Below are 16609 nucleotides of genomic sequence, written 5' to 3'. Positions count from 1 at the left end.
CTCCCTAAAAATACTACAAGTCATTTTCTAGCCGCACTCATAGAGAAGAAAACGCCGCAATATGTTTGCCATTACACATTCACATTCAAGTGAGGACAGTGCAGATGTTTCTGCTTGATTGTGGCAACAAAACACTAGCGCGGGGGAAAATGCGTGCAACAAAAGGCTTCCCAAATACAGAAACTTGACTTGAGCAGCTATGCTAAGCTTCAGGAAGATGTATGGAGGAGAGGAGTGGGGCAAAGTTCACAGTCAGCACCTATCTTCAGAAAATACCCTTACCTTTGACCAGCGTGATACATCATGACAGCTACATGCCATGTGCCACAAACACAGAAGCGAAAAATGTTGGCTATTCAAAACGGAATTTCTCATTTAGAAACGAGGGCTTAACAACTAATTGAAGTCGAATCGAAAATCACAATGTAGCAGAATGCAATTTTAAAATCGCAAAGGCTGCAATTTTTGAAAAAAAAAAAAAAAAAAAGGTTTTATACACGGTATGTATATTTTGTTTATTTATTTATTTGTATCGTGTCTAGATAAGTTCAGTACTTAAGTGCAGTTCGCGTTTCCATATCATTGCATAATACAGTGGCTTGTGCCAAGGGCAAAAAATCCCAATGTGTATCAGCACCAAATTCTGCCTCCTTGAAATATGTCAATTAACAGTCCAGCATTAGCCATCCACTCGCTATACTGCCGAGTCAACTGCTGGGTGAGAGGCGGGGGACACCCTGTACTTGTCATCAGCCAACCTAGGGACACATTTAGACAAACATTTACACCCACAATCACACCTGTGGGTAATTTACAGTACTTAACTCATTCTATCCTAATGACGGCAGGCTAACAAACAGTACTGGTATTATGGTGTGATAACTCTTACTGACCAATTGTCTCAATCATGTACTGTATATCTGTATCCGTATTAAACTGCCTCCAGATGGCCATGGTGTGCACTGTTTAGTTCTATACATTTTATTTAATTGGATAATTATTGTATATATTTCAAAATTACATTATAGAGTGCTATTTGTCTAATAATGCGAAGCTACTATGCTATGCTCGGCTTTTTGTTTTTTAGGGGGGGCAGCTTCCTTATTTGTTTTTTTTTATAAGTTAGGTATGACATTTTTGTATATGCCATTTACAGAACAAAAAACATTGAAAACATGAGCAACCTAACCGAACTCAGGGCTCGCTGAGCTTTTTGAAACGGAGACTTACTCCTTGGTACTTGGCACTTGGTAACTCTGTGACCCCTGTTCTGATTTTTGAATTAAACTGCCCAGAGATGCGTTTTGTGGACAGCTGTATGCCAGGCTAAACACTAGCTAAAAAGTTGAACTGAAGATTTGTGTGGGTGCATCGCTCCAATTAAAGCCAATTTTATATGTAGCTTGATACGTGAGGTCCAATACAATTCAAGGACGGCACATTTTAAAGTGGAACAATTCGATTCGATACATTTAAATTCTGCTCAGGTTGAGAGGGTATGGCGCAATGAGTTTCTTGTTGCCATTTTACAATATAAATACAATTGGCAATACTGTCAATGTGACATATCTATGTAGATACGCATGCATTTTTTAAATTTACACTCCTATCAAACACACATTGATGTGTAGGACATCAGAGACAACAGGTGTTACACACTTTGAGTTCTCCATCCTGCCACAAGTCCACAACATGTTGTCATACTCTTTTTAGGTGTCCTCAATGCCGGGTTTTACTGAGCAGAGATGTGATTACATCAGTACGCAAGTCCACAGCCAGCCTCCCAAATTCCTCTTGATTGTCTCATCAACTTCGAGCGAGACCCCACCCGAGTCGTGCGAGTCTCTTTAACTTATCAAACACGCATGCATAACTTTAAACGCAACACGAGTGGAGACTGTCCTCTGAGCTTAGCCATCAACCTGGCGATTAGATTGCAGGAGCCGTGTACAGTTTGGAAATCTGATGTCACCTCGGACAAGGGGATGGAATGACAGCTGACTTTGTGTGCGTGCGCGAGCGCGTGTGTGTGTGTGTTTATGAGTGAAAACAGACAGGAAGAAAGGCATAACGTGACTTAAAGAAAAAGAAGAGTGACTGAAACTTGTGAAGCTCTGAGTGGCACGGTGACTCGCACACAAACAATAGCCAGGCAGTGGAGTCACAGTCATCTAAACTAAGCTGGCTCAGTGAGGACATAGTTGCTGAGAAGGCTGTTTGACACAGGGTCCCACTCTGTCTCGTCCTCCCTGTTTGTCTTTCTGGCATGTGGCCATTTTGGGAGAGTTGACCGAGTTGGGCTTGACAACATTACGGCAATTAACAGGCTGCCAGTTTAGCAATGTTGACAGCAGGAGAACTTGTGACACTCACCCTCGACTCGGGCCAAGCTTCTCGTCCGCTTCCTCTCTTTAGTCGGATGAGGGTGTCTTCCAGGTCGTCTTGTCCTTCTTTGCTCGACTTCCTCCAGAAGTGTTGAGAGTCGCCGTGCTTGCTTGTTTTGAGCCTTGGTTTTCCTCCCTAAGTAACACACACATGCACAACTCAAAAAGCCATCAACAACTCTCAGCCCCCCGCCCGTCCTTGCCTCTCTCTCTCTCTCTCTCTCTCTCTCGCTAGCCCCCCCCCCCCCCCCCCTTCCCTCTTTCTTCCTTTCTCTCATTGGCGCCTCTACACACCATCTCGAGCACAAAAGCCCCCTCACATGCTTGGTCCTTTCGTCCTCACCCCCTCATCTCTTCCTCGCATACTGCCCTCAGCACCTCCTTTAAAAGCGTCCCTCAGGATCGCACCCTCCCTCGCAGTCTTTGACTGTTTTCTTCCTTCCTCTCAGCTGTTAGTGGAGGGAGGCCTGCCTTGCTCACTCAGCAGAGAGGACATATACAGAGTAGGGAAGTTGTGGGAGGGGGCGGTGGTATGCTATCAGCTGATTGGCCAGAGAACAGGGGGGCCAGCTGTAGTAGTCGGGATCCTGATAGGTCAGGGAAGGGACTGAAAAAGAGGGGAGGCGGTGTGGGCACCTGAAGCTCCGCCCACCTGCTCCTGCTTGGCTTGTTTTGCTGAAGTAGAAAAGAAGCACTCTTAACAAAGTGAGCATGTGTTTGTGTTCAATGTATGCAAAGGGCAGATTCAAGCACAGTGGAGGCTCTCTCCAGGCTCCATGCATGGCTGAGGGGATGTTGCAAAACTAAAAATATATTTTTCCTTTTACCATTTGAAGTCATTCACAGTCCAGCCATTCAATCCCAGTAATTTGGGTCTGAAAATTTCTGGCAGTGAATGAGTTAAACAGTTTGATGTACACTTTTGAAATACAGACAACAATGTTGACAAAATTATCCCGATTCATATCAGACAATGGGAAATTCTGTGATATGTAACACCAATTTAAAATTAGGTCCTTGGTTTACGATAGTCTGGATCAACAACATTTTGCACAACAACTGCGCACAATGAACTTGCTTACGCCCCCTTGCAGTCAACCACAGGAGTGAAGGAAAGAAATAATTATATTGCTGTTATTGCTGTCAATTTAGATAACCTGGGAGGATTTTTCAGACAAATATTTACTACTTAATACATTGGTATTTTAGAGTCTGTTAGGTGGCTGCCTGATATAATTTGTTTTTAATATTTCAATACTAAAAACTATTTGCACACCATTTAGTAGAGGGGTAATATTTAGTAGTGTGTGTGCGTGCTTGCATGCGATGCCTATGTGTGAGTGTGTACTGTGTATGTACGTACACTATGTTATTGCTTCTATTTCAAATTTGTCATCTTTACTCTCTTTTCTGACACTCTTTGTAGTAGATTTAACTTTACGTAACATTTGGCCAAGACTTTTCTCCGGCCATTCCCATTAAAAAACACAGTTGACGGCAATCAGCAAACTGCGCTCCTCGTTAGTTCTCCCGTTGACGGCACCTCATGTCAACAGCACTCAAAGAGCTAGAATGACAGAATTGCTAATACAATGTTGGTGTAGCCTCTGATGTGTAGAGCGTCCAAAGTCTCTCTTTTCACACAAAAACCTCAAAAACTCATGAAGACTCCTGGAAATCATTCCAGTTGGATTACGTGTAAATCGATTAGTCATGCCAGAAGCACTAGTACTAGTGAAAGTTTAGCCGGATGCGCCAATGGACAGAAGTTTAAAATTAGAGGCAGACCGGCCTATAAATGGCTACTTTTTTTCAGCCCCCGGAAAAAGAGGCGAATGACAGACGACGGAAGGGTACCCAAGCTGCAGACGGATGACGAATAACGCATGCTAAATTTTTTGGTAAAACGCCCAGCTCTGATATGTACAGTATCATAACGCACAGCACAAGCATTAGCGTAGGTTAATGACGTAAAAATTCAGGTAGCCCGCTGTATATATATTTTGGGGATCTGAAAAGATTGTTGCCTTGAACAATCAGACAAAATTTCACTGTTCTTTTAGTTCACTGTTCTTTTAGTTCAAATGTAAACAGCCCGTGATTATGTTTGTGACTTAAAAGAATCAACAGCAAAAACAAACAACTGTCGCAGAACGGGAAACTCTTGTGATGATTTTTCAAGACAACCGCAACATTATTTATCACTGTTCATACCTTACAGAAAAATTACCCCCCCCCAAAAAAAGACAGTTTTCCGCAAAGTAGCAAACCTTACTTGAAAATTCAGGATGCAAACAACAATACATTCTCCCGTCCCCACCATTGCTCTCTTATTTGCTCACATGCATGTTGTGTACAGTGCGTGAAGCGCACAGCGCCTCCGGCCTGCACCAGCTGAGGGCTTATCTGCGGCAAGGAGTGTCGATAGAGAATGTGGAAAAGTTTTATCAGCTGAGCACCAGGAGCAGTGTGTACGTGTGCATTGTGCCATCTGAGAGAATGTGGAAAAGTTTTATCAGCTGAGCACCAGGAGCAGTGTGTACGTGTGCATTGTGCCATCTGTGTGCTAATAAGAGGCGCGATGTTGACGATGCAAGAATTATTTTGGACAGCACGGCGGTGCCGGTGGGTGGAGATTAAGTGCACAAGAAACATGTCTGAAGCTGTCAAAAAAAAAAAAACCAACAGCGCACAACTTTGCTCGACTCACTTTTGTTGCAGACACAAACACACCTCGGGTGCTTGTGCTTTATCTTTATTTAGCAAACTTGGGGGATTGTTATCAGACGTGTGCTGGTCCTGACATGTGAGAGCAAAGCTATTGATAGCGCCGTGCGACTGCCCTTACTCCCCATCGACTTGCGTTCTCGACCCGTCTCCAGCACATGACACAAACTCTTACTGAAGATGACTTCTGTACAGTAAACACTCTACTTCATTAATCACATGTAAATACACCGTCTGTCCAAGAAACGGAATTTCAGAGCGTATTTACTCAATAGGTTAAAGCTTTTCCTCTCAATACGCATTTAAGCTTAACTGAGGTGCTAGTGAGTGGTGGTTCTTAAACTATGTGGGAAGATATATCCTGTCTTCAAATCAAAAGATTATTACTTTGTTTCACAAGGATGCAATTATTGACCTGCATCGAGCGTAGACAGCATGTTTTAAAACTAGAGATTGGGGAAATAGAACGTTTCTATGGTCCACCGCTGCTTTTCCATAGCAACGTTTGTAAAAACAATTTAACAGGGACACTCTGCGGGCTTGCTGCACTTCCACCTACCAACTCACATTTTTTCTGTCCATTTAAGAGCCCATTTTGCCATCCATATATGGCTAAAAAGAGGTGTGTCATCTCCGTAAAGCCCACCCCTCCCATTCAATGACAGGCTGAGTGAAGCCGAGGAGACAGCAAGCATTGAAAACGACACTAACATTCCATTGGTAGCATGTATTGAAAGGCCAGGGCGCATGGCAGTTTGTTTTGATTTCCTTGGGATCATATTTAGGTGGCGGGAGCTTTATGAAGATCATTTCTTTATAACATGAAAACTATGTTAGATTGACAAGCTCAAACAAGGAGAGGAAGAAGCAAGGTGGAGGAAGGGTGTGAGCGGAAAGTGTGTGTATTATGTGACTGTATGTGAAGAGGTTGGTTGGTTCTTGTCATACTTAACGTATTTAAAGAGGCATGCACCTCCCGTGCATGTGATACGTGTATACAGGCGTGTTTTCTTATTTATGATCTTAAATGTTGGGAGTGTTTGCATGTTGGAGCTGCAAAAGGGAAACAGTTGAGAAAATCAGGAAATCTGCAACGTTTTGACATTTCCACAACTGATGAATTACAATGACGAATTACACGCCATGGTGACTTGGATATTCTGCGTGATGCAATGGGTTTGGTTTTACGGTAATCTGGTGTCATGAATATGATGTAACTATGTAGTAACAGTGAGGGGAAACTGACTCAAATAAGATTCATTTTTTGCCAACGCTATTGTAGCATCAATATTGTTACAATGCCGCATCATTAATATTGTTATGGTACATGTTTTTGTTTGGATTGGTATCACAAGATAAATTCCAGGTTACAGTCTGCTTTATATTCCCATGTGTAACAGTTGGGTGATCTGAGGTCTCTGTGGCAAGGCATGTTTGAGCAGCTGGGCGTGGATACATAAACTCACAGAGTGAGAAACACACAGGTTTACCTAGCATTAGCATAGATTGTGTTGTCTTTGAAAATGGCAGTGTAGCATCTCCAGCTCAGGCTTTAACTGATGGTTCAACAAGGTTGTATTTCATGTGCAGTGCATGGTGAAACACCGTAAAATAGAAATATTAAGATGCTACATGGAACAAAAATATAGTAGAGCAAATGAAAAAATAGATTATAGATAAAAGAAAAAAGATCAAAGACATTTTGGATAAATATGGCATGAAATGTGTATGTACACTTCTTAGATGACTCCAAATCTAGAAATGCTTTAATATGTTAATATTTCTATAAAGATGTTTTTAAGCATCAGTTACCTATGCAGTGGCTACCGTACATCAAACAGTAACTTGCATTTTAGCCTACAAACTACTCAACACACACATCAAAGTTCTTGCTAGCCCACACACTAAATTACAAAAATGCACATTAAACACTTCTTTTCCAATAGTCAAAACATCAGACCTTGTGCACTTTTCCAGCCAGGTATTAATCCTTGATGTGATGGATACAGACTTTCTGATTCAGTCCTTCTTTTATCTTCTTCTTCTTCTTCTTCTATCATGACCACCCAACCTGCCTTTCCTGTCATTAAAAATCTACTATCACCACCTATTGGTCTTAAGTGAGAATGAATGAAATTCAGCTTCAGCTAATTTCAACACCCCTAGTTAACAAACAGAAGAAACAACATCTTATATTTGGACCGTGCTAAAGGTGCTTCACAGCGGATGTGCCCTTAATAAACAAATATTGGCAGCATACAGTATGCACAGTTAAATAGGAGGCCCATCGATGAGATCTAATACAAGGGTGTTATTATTGTTTTCGTCACTGCATGCACATTTTTATGGTTGGTAACAGTGGTCAACTTCTTGTTCAACAGGAATGTTAAAAAGTAAGATGTCTTACTGCAAGTTGTCTGTCACTCATCATTAAGGGGTGACTGCTATATACCGGTAGTTGATCGTTTTACTAAAAAGTGGTTAACTTATAACAGATGGGAGTGTTACGTTAATCACTTTACACTCTGTCTTCTTAATTTGACACACTACAGTGACGTGTTGTTTCCAACCGTGCTGACTGATAAAAACAGCTAAATATAAGGTTTCAAAATTGCTCTGGGGCTGTCCGTTGAACTTTGTTCACCACTGAAATATGGACGCTACTACAGTGTCTTTCTTATGCCTACAAATTACAACATGCGACAAAAATATTCGCTTAACGCCTCAAGTGGTTGGAATTGTCACAGGCAAGAGAACAAGAGGCGCCGCATTATCCACCAGCTAGCTTGCGGGCTAATAGACTTCTGGAGCTGCTCTCAGCCAGCGGCCGACCTCGTCCCCAGCGTCACCTCTGCGCTTGGGAATTAAAATAATAACATCGAGTTGTTCTATAAATTGCGGCATCCAGGGATGATGCAATTTTGGGCATAGCTACCTAACTTACTGCATGTCATAGTGGTAGAAATGGACCAAGTAATATTAACCTAGTAACTCACAATTGCAATGGAGAACTACTGACACTAAGGTTAGGTTCACACTGCAGGTCTTAATGCTCAATTTAGATTTTTTTGAAAAAAAAAAAAAAGAAGTTTTTTGTCTTTGTGTAAGCATTCATATTACATTATAAATGCGACCTCGGTCTCTATTGTGTATGAACATATGCATCTCCAAAGTGATCCTCATGCGAAGAAGAAGAGACGATGTCAGTCACGACGTAGTGTGTACGGAAGTAAATGTGGTCGGGCATGTCGGGGCATTTCTACAGCGGAGTGATTCGGTAGGAGGTAGAAATACAGTATTTGGGGGAAATTATAAGGTCAGGCTTTTCTGTCTCATTTCACGGAGACATCACTAAAGGTGACGTCATGTCCTAAAAAATGAATCGATCTGAACCGTGGCTACTACTAAAACTACTATCACCATAAATGTCCACTTTATTCTACGCTATGTTTGAAGTGGGATTAAATTAAAGTCAAACATAAAGTCAACACTGTTACTCAAAATAACTTTGCAGATTTGATTTCCCAGCTGCTAGCACTTTCCCTCCGCTCGCACTGAGCGCATTTCGGCCTGAGGATGACGTCAATGTCGGATACTGTATATGCAACCTGCCTGTTCATACTGCAGTCGCATTGCAAAAAATACCATATGTATCCGATCTAGGATCACATATGAAAGGGCAGGTCGCATTTGAAAAAAAATGGAATTAAGCCATTCGGACGGTCAAAAAAAATAAAAAATGAAAAATGATAAAAAAAATCAGATATGTGGGCAAAAAAATCTGATCTGGGTTGCATTTGCCTGCGGTGTGAACCTAGCCGAATATGAAGGCATCCAAGTTCTTATACAGTGGGCTATACTGTATATATTTAACCAGAAGATTGGAATGGTGATATTGTTCAACACTATAACTCCACAATTCAGTATGACAAAGTTCTCAGTCTTTGCACATTTCAGCAGTTAGAAACATCTCTTAATTCAATTGAGAGGGTCTTTAAACCATATCCTGTACACGATTAACTGATGCCCACAGTTTGACCCAGAGCAAATAAAATTCCATGACCTCTTTGAACAGATTGTGTTCGGCCTGAGAGGTTCCACTGTACTAATTTCTTTCACCCACAGGAGACAAATTGTTCAAATACTTGGTCACATTACAAAAGAAATATGAGGCAGAAAAAAACTGGCGTGGAGAAGAAAAACAAAACCACATGACTGATATACAGCGGTGGAAACCTAGTGAGACACTCAAGGGAGGAAACGCAGCGATGGGGAGGAGTGTGGCACCCTGAATCTTTGGTGACAGGCCGGCCCAGCTCAGAGGGTGGAATGTTCCACCAGAAATATGCTGCCTATTCATGAAGGACAGAAAATAAAGCCGCCTCTCTCCACCTCTTCACCCTCACATTTTTAGGCCCCTAATTCTTCTGCTTGCTCTTCTTTCTCACTATGTGTCTACCATTCCTCAATCCCCTTTGGGAATCTCAATTCAATCTTCCCATCAATCCTTCAAAATGATCTTATGTGGCGTAGACTGGTCACAGGGTAATGAGTCACGTTGACCAGAAGGATTGTTGTTATATCATGTCAGCTGTTGTGTTGAATCGCTCGTTATAGAGATGGAGAATAAAGCAACGAGTAGTGCCTTGATATATGAGTAACCTGATTGAAGAATCCTTCAAGATACAAGACAAGCCAATAAATGGGGCGAGTTTTTGCTTTGGCTAGCTAGCAAACTTGAGATAAAAGCGCTGTATGGTGGCAGGTGACTCGACTCACTTCACAACGAGCAGCAGCTTGGCAGATAACGTTTGCAAATATTGTTAAAATAAAGAGGCTTCAAGATGTTCATTATCACTCTGAACTGAAGGTTACTGTCAAAATAAACGTGAAACAAAAGAGAATTACTCATTGTGTATTTTAAAACGACGACACAGCCTCTGCGAGCTTAATGCTAACATACAATGGGAAACACCATAGACACATGATGAGTGAGGGATGGGTGGGGTGGTGGGGGGTTGAGGATGAAGTGCAGGCCAGGGAGAGGCCGTGCAAGGGTTAATCCTGAGATCAGTGCAACACACAAAAACAAACCCACAGTCCTTAAGCAGCAGTTAGAAGATTTAATGTTGCTGGAGTTGCAGCTCTGTCTTGTGCCTGAAGGCGAGTTACCAAAATGAACTGAGGACGAGTTAGCGAGCACACCTGGTCATGGCACCAATACTGGACGTCTCGAAGCCATCAAGCCAAATATTCAATTAAAATGTACTGTACATTAAGTTAAAAAAGTTAATCAATTTTGAAAAACAAACGGTATCTAAAGATTCAATGCAAATGGCTTGTAATAGCATAATTGCCTAAGCATTTTTCGTACCTACTGTTGTAATATCAATAAAAATATACAAATGTACATGGTAAAATCTTGCTTACATGATATACATTCACTAATTGCAAAACAAAATAGTTTTAACTGCGTATGATGTATGACAATCCATAATTGTCCAATGAAACTATTTTATTAAATGTGCAGATGTCCCTTGGTTGTTATTGCAAAAATGCAAAGGAACCTGCCAAGAACTGATACAAAGCAGCAGTTCAGACAGCAATGCAGCAGCTGAGTTGCTTTCTGAACTGCTGCTTTGTATCAGTTCTTGGATGGACCGGCAAAGGACACAAATACAAACATTTGTACAAAAATACACTAATGCACCGCAAAAGACTATCATACAAATACAGGCCTGAGATATTCACCCCCAAGATAAACAGCTCAAAGTCTGTGTGCTTTTCTTTTTTACTGTGTGCATGCCATCTAAGCAGCACTCACTTCACTTTGGCTTTAAGTGCGGAAAAGAAACACATACACCAACACAGCTTTTCAACTCCTTCGTGGGACACGAGCTTTGGTAATGCCTTGCAGCCAAAACGATAACCGTAGATTCTGTACAAAAATGTATAAAATGAAAAAGACGGAAGATGAATGGTTGCCGTGAATATTTTCTATACATTAATGCTACTGCTACTTTGCAACTCAAACACACGTTAAAAAATTAGAGCTGGGCATACCGCCTATGTGACGGACTGGTCCGCCTATCCACACTTGACGCCTATTTTGTAGGCGATAAACGATAAGACGGGAAAGTTAAAAAATGTTCGCACTAAGCATAATCTGAAGCCCATTTTTCCGTCTATGTAATCATCTATTTTCGCAGTGAAAATAGAAAATACTGGATCTCAATATGTGATCTGCGAAAGTACAACCAGTCTAGATGGAGGACATTGAATAAATTTATGAATAATAGCAACAGTGAGAAAGAAGCAAGTATGGGGGAATGGACACAGGGAGGAGGCACAGGGTGAGTAGGACATGGCCAGAGAGTGAACAGGTCTGCACTCGATAAGCTCCACGGTGACCTATATAATGCATAGATTTTCATCTCGAGCCACGCGTTCTGCCTTCGGTGACATTGGAGAACAAACGCCATTTTGGGGAGATTGGATGGGCGTTGATAATCTGTAATCTATGCAGCTATATATTTTTTTTACTGCGACTCAGTATGAGACACTGTTATGGTAATAGGCATCAGTATCAGGATCACTGATTAGAAATAAGGACGATTGCTCAGGATAAGTGGTTCAATAAAAGGATGGATGGTTCTAAAATCCATCATTTCATTATAGGGGCGGAGCCATGGGTGGGCCTGGGTGTGCAGAGGCCCCCCCAGATTGACACTGCCCACCTAGTGAGATTCATGAAAAAAAAAAAAATCAATACTTTTCAATTTTTAGTAAATTATTATGAAATCATTTTTGAATTTTCGTTTTGTTGTGTTTTATTTTTTCATGATTAAGAATGATATAATTGTGGTTGTCTAAGGAAGATCTGAACTTCATATTATTCAGTTTGTCATTTTATTTGAATATACGATGTGTCGGGACAGGATGATTGTGCTCAGTGAGAGAAATATTCAGGCCCACCCATTAGCCACGTTCTGTCTCCGCCCCCGTTTCATTGACTGAAAATAACGATGAATCGGTACCATGACCAAGTACGACTGCAAATTTGCAGTCGGTTAATTCATGTCATGTTTACCGTCAAGTATTCCCGCGCAACTGACACGGCCACAGACACAGGAAGGTATGTCGGGCTGGTAAAGTTATATCGATGTCAAAGTGTCAGAGAATTTATTCAAGTTTGACAATGAGTACTAAATTACAATATTGTGCATCCGATTCTGAAAACTCAGCTCTATCCATTTTTCCACTCCATTCTCTTTCAAGTTCCTGGTCCGCCAGGATTCCAAGTATGCCGAGCCAGTACCATACAGTATGGGTGACATACAGCACTGCTAGTCACTCATCGGTAGAGCATATTTATCATCACCATAGGATTTTAGGATACACAACTATGAATGACCAAAATAAACAACTATAAATGACCAAAATAAACATGCAGTCAGGTCCATAAATATTGTAATGTAAATATTGTGACACTGACCAAATATACACCACCAGAATGGATTTTAAATGAAACAAAACAATATGTGCTTCAACTGCAGAAATAAATCATCATCATCACCATCAGACACTGGATTTCATCATGTGTGATGCTGTCAGGCCTCTACTGCAACTGTCTGCTCTTTCTGCTTGTTCTTGGAGCATTTTCCCATCCGTTTTGTCTTCAACAATTGAAATGCATGCTCAATCGGATTTAGATCAATTAATTGCCTTAGAAAGATTCTGGTTGCGATTGGGTCATTGTCCATCTGCATTGTGAAGCACCATGCAATGAATCCTGAAGCATTTGGCTGAATTTGAGCAAATCATATTACCCGAAGCACTTCTAAATTCATCCCGCTGCTTTTTTTCCCCTCATATCATCAATAAATACAAGGGAACCAGATCCATTGGCAGCCATTCGTGCCCACCTGGCCGTGGAATGGCTGAGCAGCCGTTCCAATATTTGTCCCAATATTCATGGAGCTGACTGTACATGCTGGAAATTGCAGCGTTACATTCCAGTCTACTGCAGCTGTCTGTGAACATGTAACATGTTCAACCTTAGTTGGTTTTCATTTTACCCTTGTACTATTTTAAAGTGGAAAATCAACAGTCCCAAACCAAGGCGAGCAGTAGTAAACTGATTACAGTAGTGGCAAAGTGTCATTGGAGAGAAGTTATTAGGAATCCATTGATTAACAAAGACTGTTTAGATTGACTGATAGAGGAAAAAGTCAGGCTAGACATTCCCTTATCTCAATGTTACAATGACACCTAATAACATCAATATCTCTCTATTGTCTGAGGTATTAAAACCCTCATTGCAGTGCAAGTACAATGTGCACACGTCACTCTTTCATGCACATACTGAGGCGATCGACATAGCCCCATGGCAGTGTTGAGTATTGGATGTAACCCGTATAATCATGCGTAATCTCTGACATCAAATCTTGCGGCGACACACTGGAATGCTGACAACAAAAACCTCATCTGCTCAGAGCGTTTTAATAGAGCTCCACGCATACAATAAGGGCAAGCACTTACAAATACCAGATACATTTCGCAGTTCTATTCATTGCTGTGAGTGTGTTCTGTACAGTGGATGAATGCTGGCACTCAATTCAGACTGCATCTGACCTGCACGTGGATCAATGTGCCGCAGCTTAATGTGCGCATCTTAATCGCAGGCGAGATGTCGTTTGTCTATTCTTCATAGAGAGCCATAGGACTCTTAACAGGCTTGCCGGGTAATCAGCTTCACGTTGCTCATGATGTACGGTAACGTACAAACAGCCGAACAAGACACTGATGGTTCCACGTCGCGTGTGTGCGGAACGTCTGACAGCTCGTCGTTAGCGGGCTGCGTCCTGCATGTGAGCAGAGCACAAAGACGTTATAGCGCTTCTCCTCATTTGGGTCACAGGTAAACTCAAGCCTGGTTGACTTTAGGCAAAAAGAGGGGTACGCCCTCGTGGGGCACATAGACACGAACAGCCATTCAACCGGAGTACGAGAAGAACATACAAATTCCACAAAGGAATGACATCGCTGAGATTTGAACACAGAGCCTAAGAACTGTGAGCTGGACTTGCTAACCACTTAACATTTTGGGGGAAATATGCCAACAAAAAAAAATAAATAATAACCTCTTGGTAGGTCAGTTAGACATGTGTCGAGACATGAGAACATCTAAAATTTCATGGGCTAAAAAGTTATTCCATCGATTTTATATTACAGTCGTGGGTTCAGGACGGATTTCCGTAACCCAAATTTGGATGATAGTCGGAACATGGTGTGGTTTATCACAAACCGACACCAACAGTGGCCACCCAAGGGAGACGAAAATATTTCACAATAACTTTATCAGCCTTGCTTGCGGCGGGCTTCACCTTTCTTTTCATCCTTTTTAAATTATTTTCCTTGGTGTCTCGAAGGGTTCGACTGCAATTTATATCTCCTGCTCCGCGCTGTGTGTGCGCATGCTCGGTGCAAAAAATAAAAAAGCCTACACTTTAGAGCTAATATTCCCTGAGCACACTCTGACAATGACAGTGCCACTGCCACCTACTGTACTGGATGTGCAATTGCGCTTTATTCGAGAACATCCCCAAAAAGGTATGTTCCCTGGCGTAACACACGCCCACCCCCTGGCATCGCACCAGGTTAAAGGATTGTCTTCTATATATGCTCAGTCCAGGGTGTACCCCACCTTTTTACCCAAAGTCAGCTAGGTTAGGCTCCAGCTCACCTGCAAACATAATGAGGACAAATGGATGCAATGATTTACTCTTCTTTGAACATTTAATTGTACTCTCTGTTGTCCCGTTTTATAATAAATACATTTTTGTAAAGGCCCTCCTAACCCTACTGATCAACATTCACCTCGCCTTCAGGCTGATGGCTAAAACGCACATGACGTCACACTCAGCTGAGGACAAAGCCCACCGGTTTTTCCCAGACAGAAAGGTGGGGAGATGGGGCTTTAAAGGAGGGTTGGAAAGATGTCGACTTGCAGATGCGAGCTGAACTCCACCCTCTTTGTGCATGTGGTGTAGCAGTATGGTTGATACAGAGTGCTGACTGGCACTGCATTGAGCTCGTGTATACGTCAATGCCTTCATGCCCTGCTTGTCAGGACAAGGGATGACCGTGCAGAGCATGTGAGCATTATATCACTGCCAGGACTCACTGTTCTCTATTGCACCAATGCATCCGAGCACTGCATGTAATCCCCATGTGCAATATCCCCCCTCACAGTCATCACCACCACTCTACCCATTGAGGTATATTATATGCCAGGGATAATTGCTTCATCCGTTAGCAAAGAAAATGTGGAAAATATCAGGTTCCTCTGCTGTTTCGTGTAGAATCCATACGTACAATTGGATGAAATGGAAGCAAATTTTCATTACTGTGGGATTACTACCACTTTATCCCAATCCACCGCAGACTGCACACATAAAGGCACAGTGAGGCAGACAAAGCAGGGGAACGCCCCCTCCGCCCAGCAAGCTGCTGTCAGGGCCATCAACTGGTTCAGGCTGGATTCCAGACATTCTTATACTCATGGTATAAATTAATCGGCCATATACATGGCAAACTGATGAGCAGGGTGGCAAGAGTGCAAAAACAATCATCCAAGAACGTCAGCCTGTTTCCACCATACAATGCTATATAAACTGGCACACTCAAAAAGATGGGTCAACTGGCTGGTTAAAATAAAAAGATGATGAAGGGTACTTACCGGGGAAAATGTACTCTCAAAAAGGAAAATCCCAGCCAGGCGACCTGCACTGACGTGTCGTTTGGCCCTTTAGATAGCTTTTTGTCGTGTTGCTCGCTTTGACGGATTCCAGATAGGTTCGATAATTGTACAGGGCCAAAATCGAGTTACTAGCTACCAAATTGTCGTCAAATGCCCGGAATACGTCTTATCGCTTTCTCCAGAGGATGTTAGGTTCGTTCACCGACTCTTTCGTAGCACAATACTCGTCTGCTCGTGTGCTGTCTTGTTTTTTTGTTTTGTTTTTTTGAGTGCTCGCAGCTGTTTTCGTTGTTCCAACCTTTTGCCTGGGAGTTCTCCCCTGTGCCTTTAAACGGCGACGTTTCCGGGGTTTACTACTTAATACAAAAAAGGCGGGGCTTAGCTGCCAGCTGAGCGCTTGTCATTTACTCGATTGGCTGATCTCAGTTCTCGTAGCCAATCAGCGCTTGGGTGTACGCCTGGCTCAAAATATGCAGATTTATTCAAAAAGAGTGCTCTGTGATTGGACGTACGATACACTAAAGAAACGCCCAGTACACGTGCGTTTGTTCTAGCCTCCCAGCCCCAAGTCTTCACATCGTAGCTGTGGTCAATAAAATCCAAGAAGACCAACAGCAAATAATATGACAGCATAATCATCCGCGGTTTGGTAAAACCTGAAACGTCATATTTGCAAAGTCTGATTTCAAGCTGCAGTCTAAACACCTACGTCAATCATTAAATCCTTCGTCACAGG

The 16609-nt window shown here is 42.1% G+C and overlaps 1 protein-coding gene across 1 annotated transcript in view; it reads right to left on the bottom strand.

Annotated features, from left to right (window-relative positions):
- Positions 1-16187, bottom strand: part of atosb (atos homolog b) — a 30843-nt gene extending 14656 nt beyond the window's left edge. Inside the window, 2 exon segments of the mRNA XM_086031760.1 lie at positions 2374-2520; positions 15853-16187. The gene's annotated coding sequence lies outside the window, so the exon portion shown is untranslated.
- Between the last annotated feature and the right edge of the window lie 422 nt (positions 16188-16609).

The sequence above is a fragment of the Filicampus tigris genome, chromosome 5 (genome assembly GCF_054856515.1).
Source record: "Filicampus tigris isolate MCC_2025a chromosome 5, RoL_Ftig_1.0, whole genome shotgun sequence".
NCBI lineage: Eukaryota > Metazoa > Chordata > Actinopteri > Syngnathiformes > Syngnathidae > Filicampus > Filicampus tigris.
The sequence above is the reverse complement of the archived record's forward strand: the minus strand, read 5'-3'. Positions and strand labels throughout refer to the sequence as shown.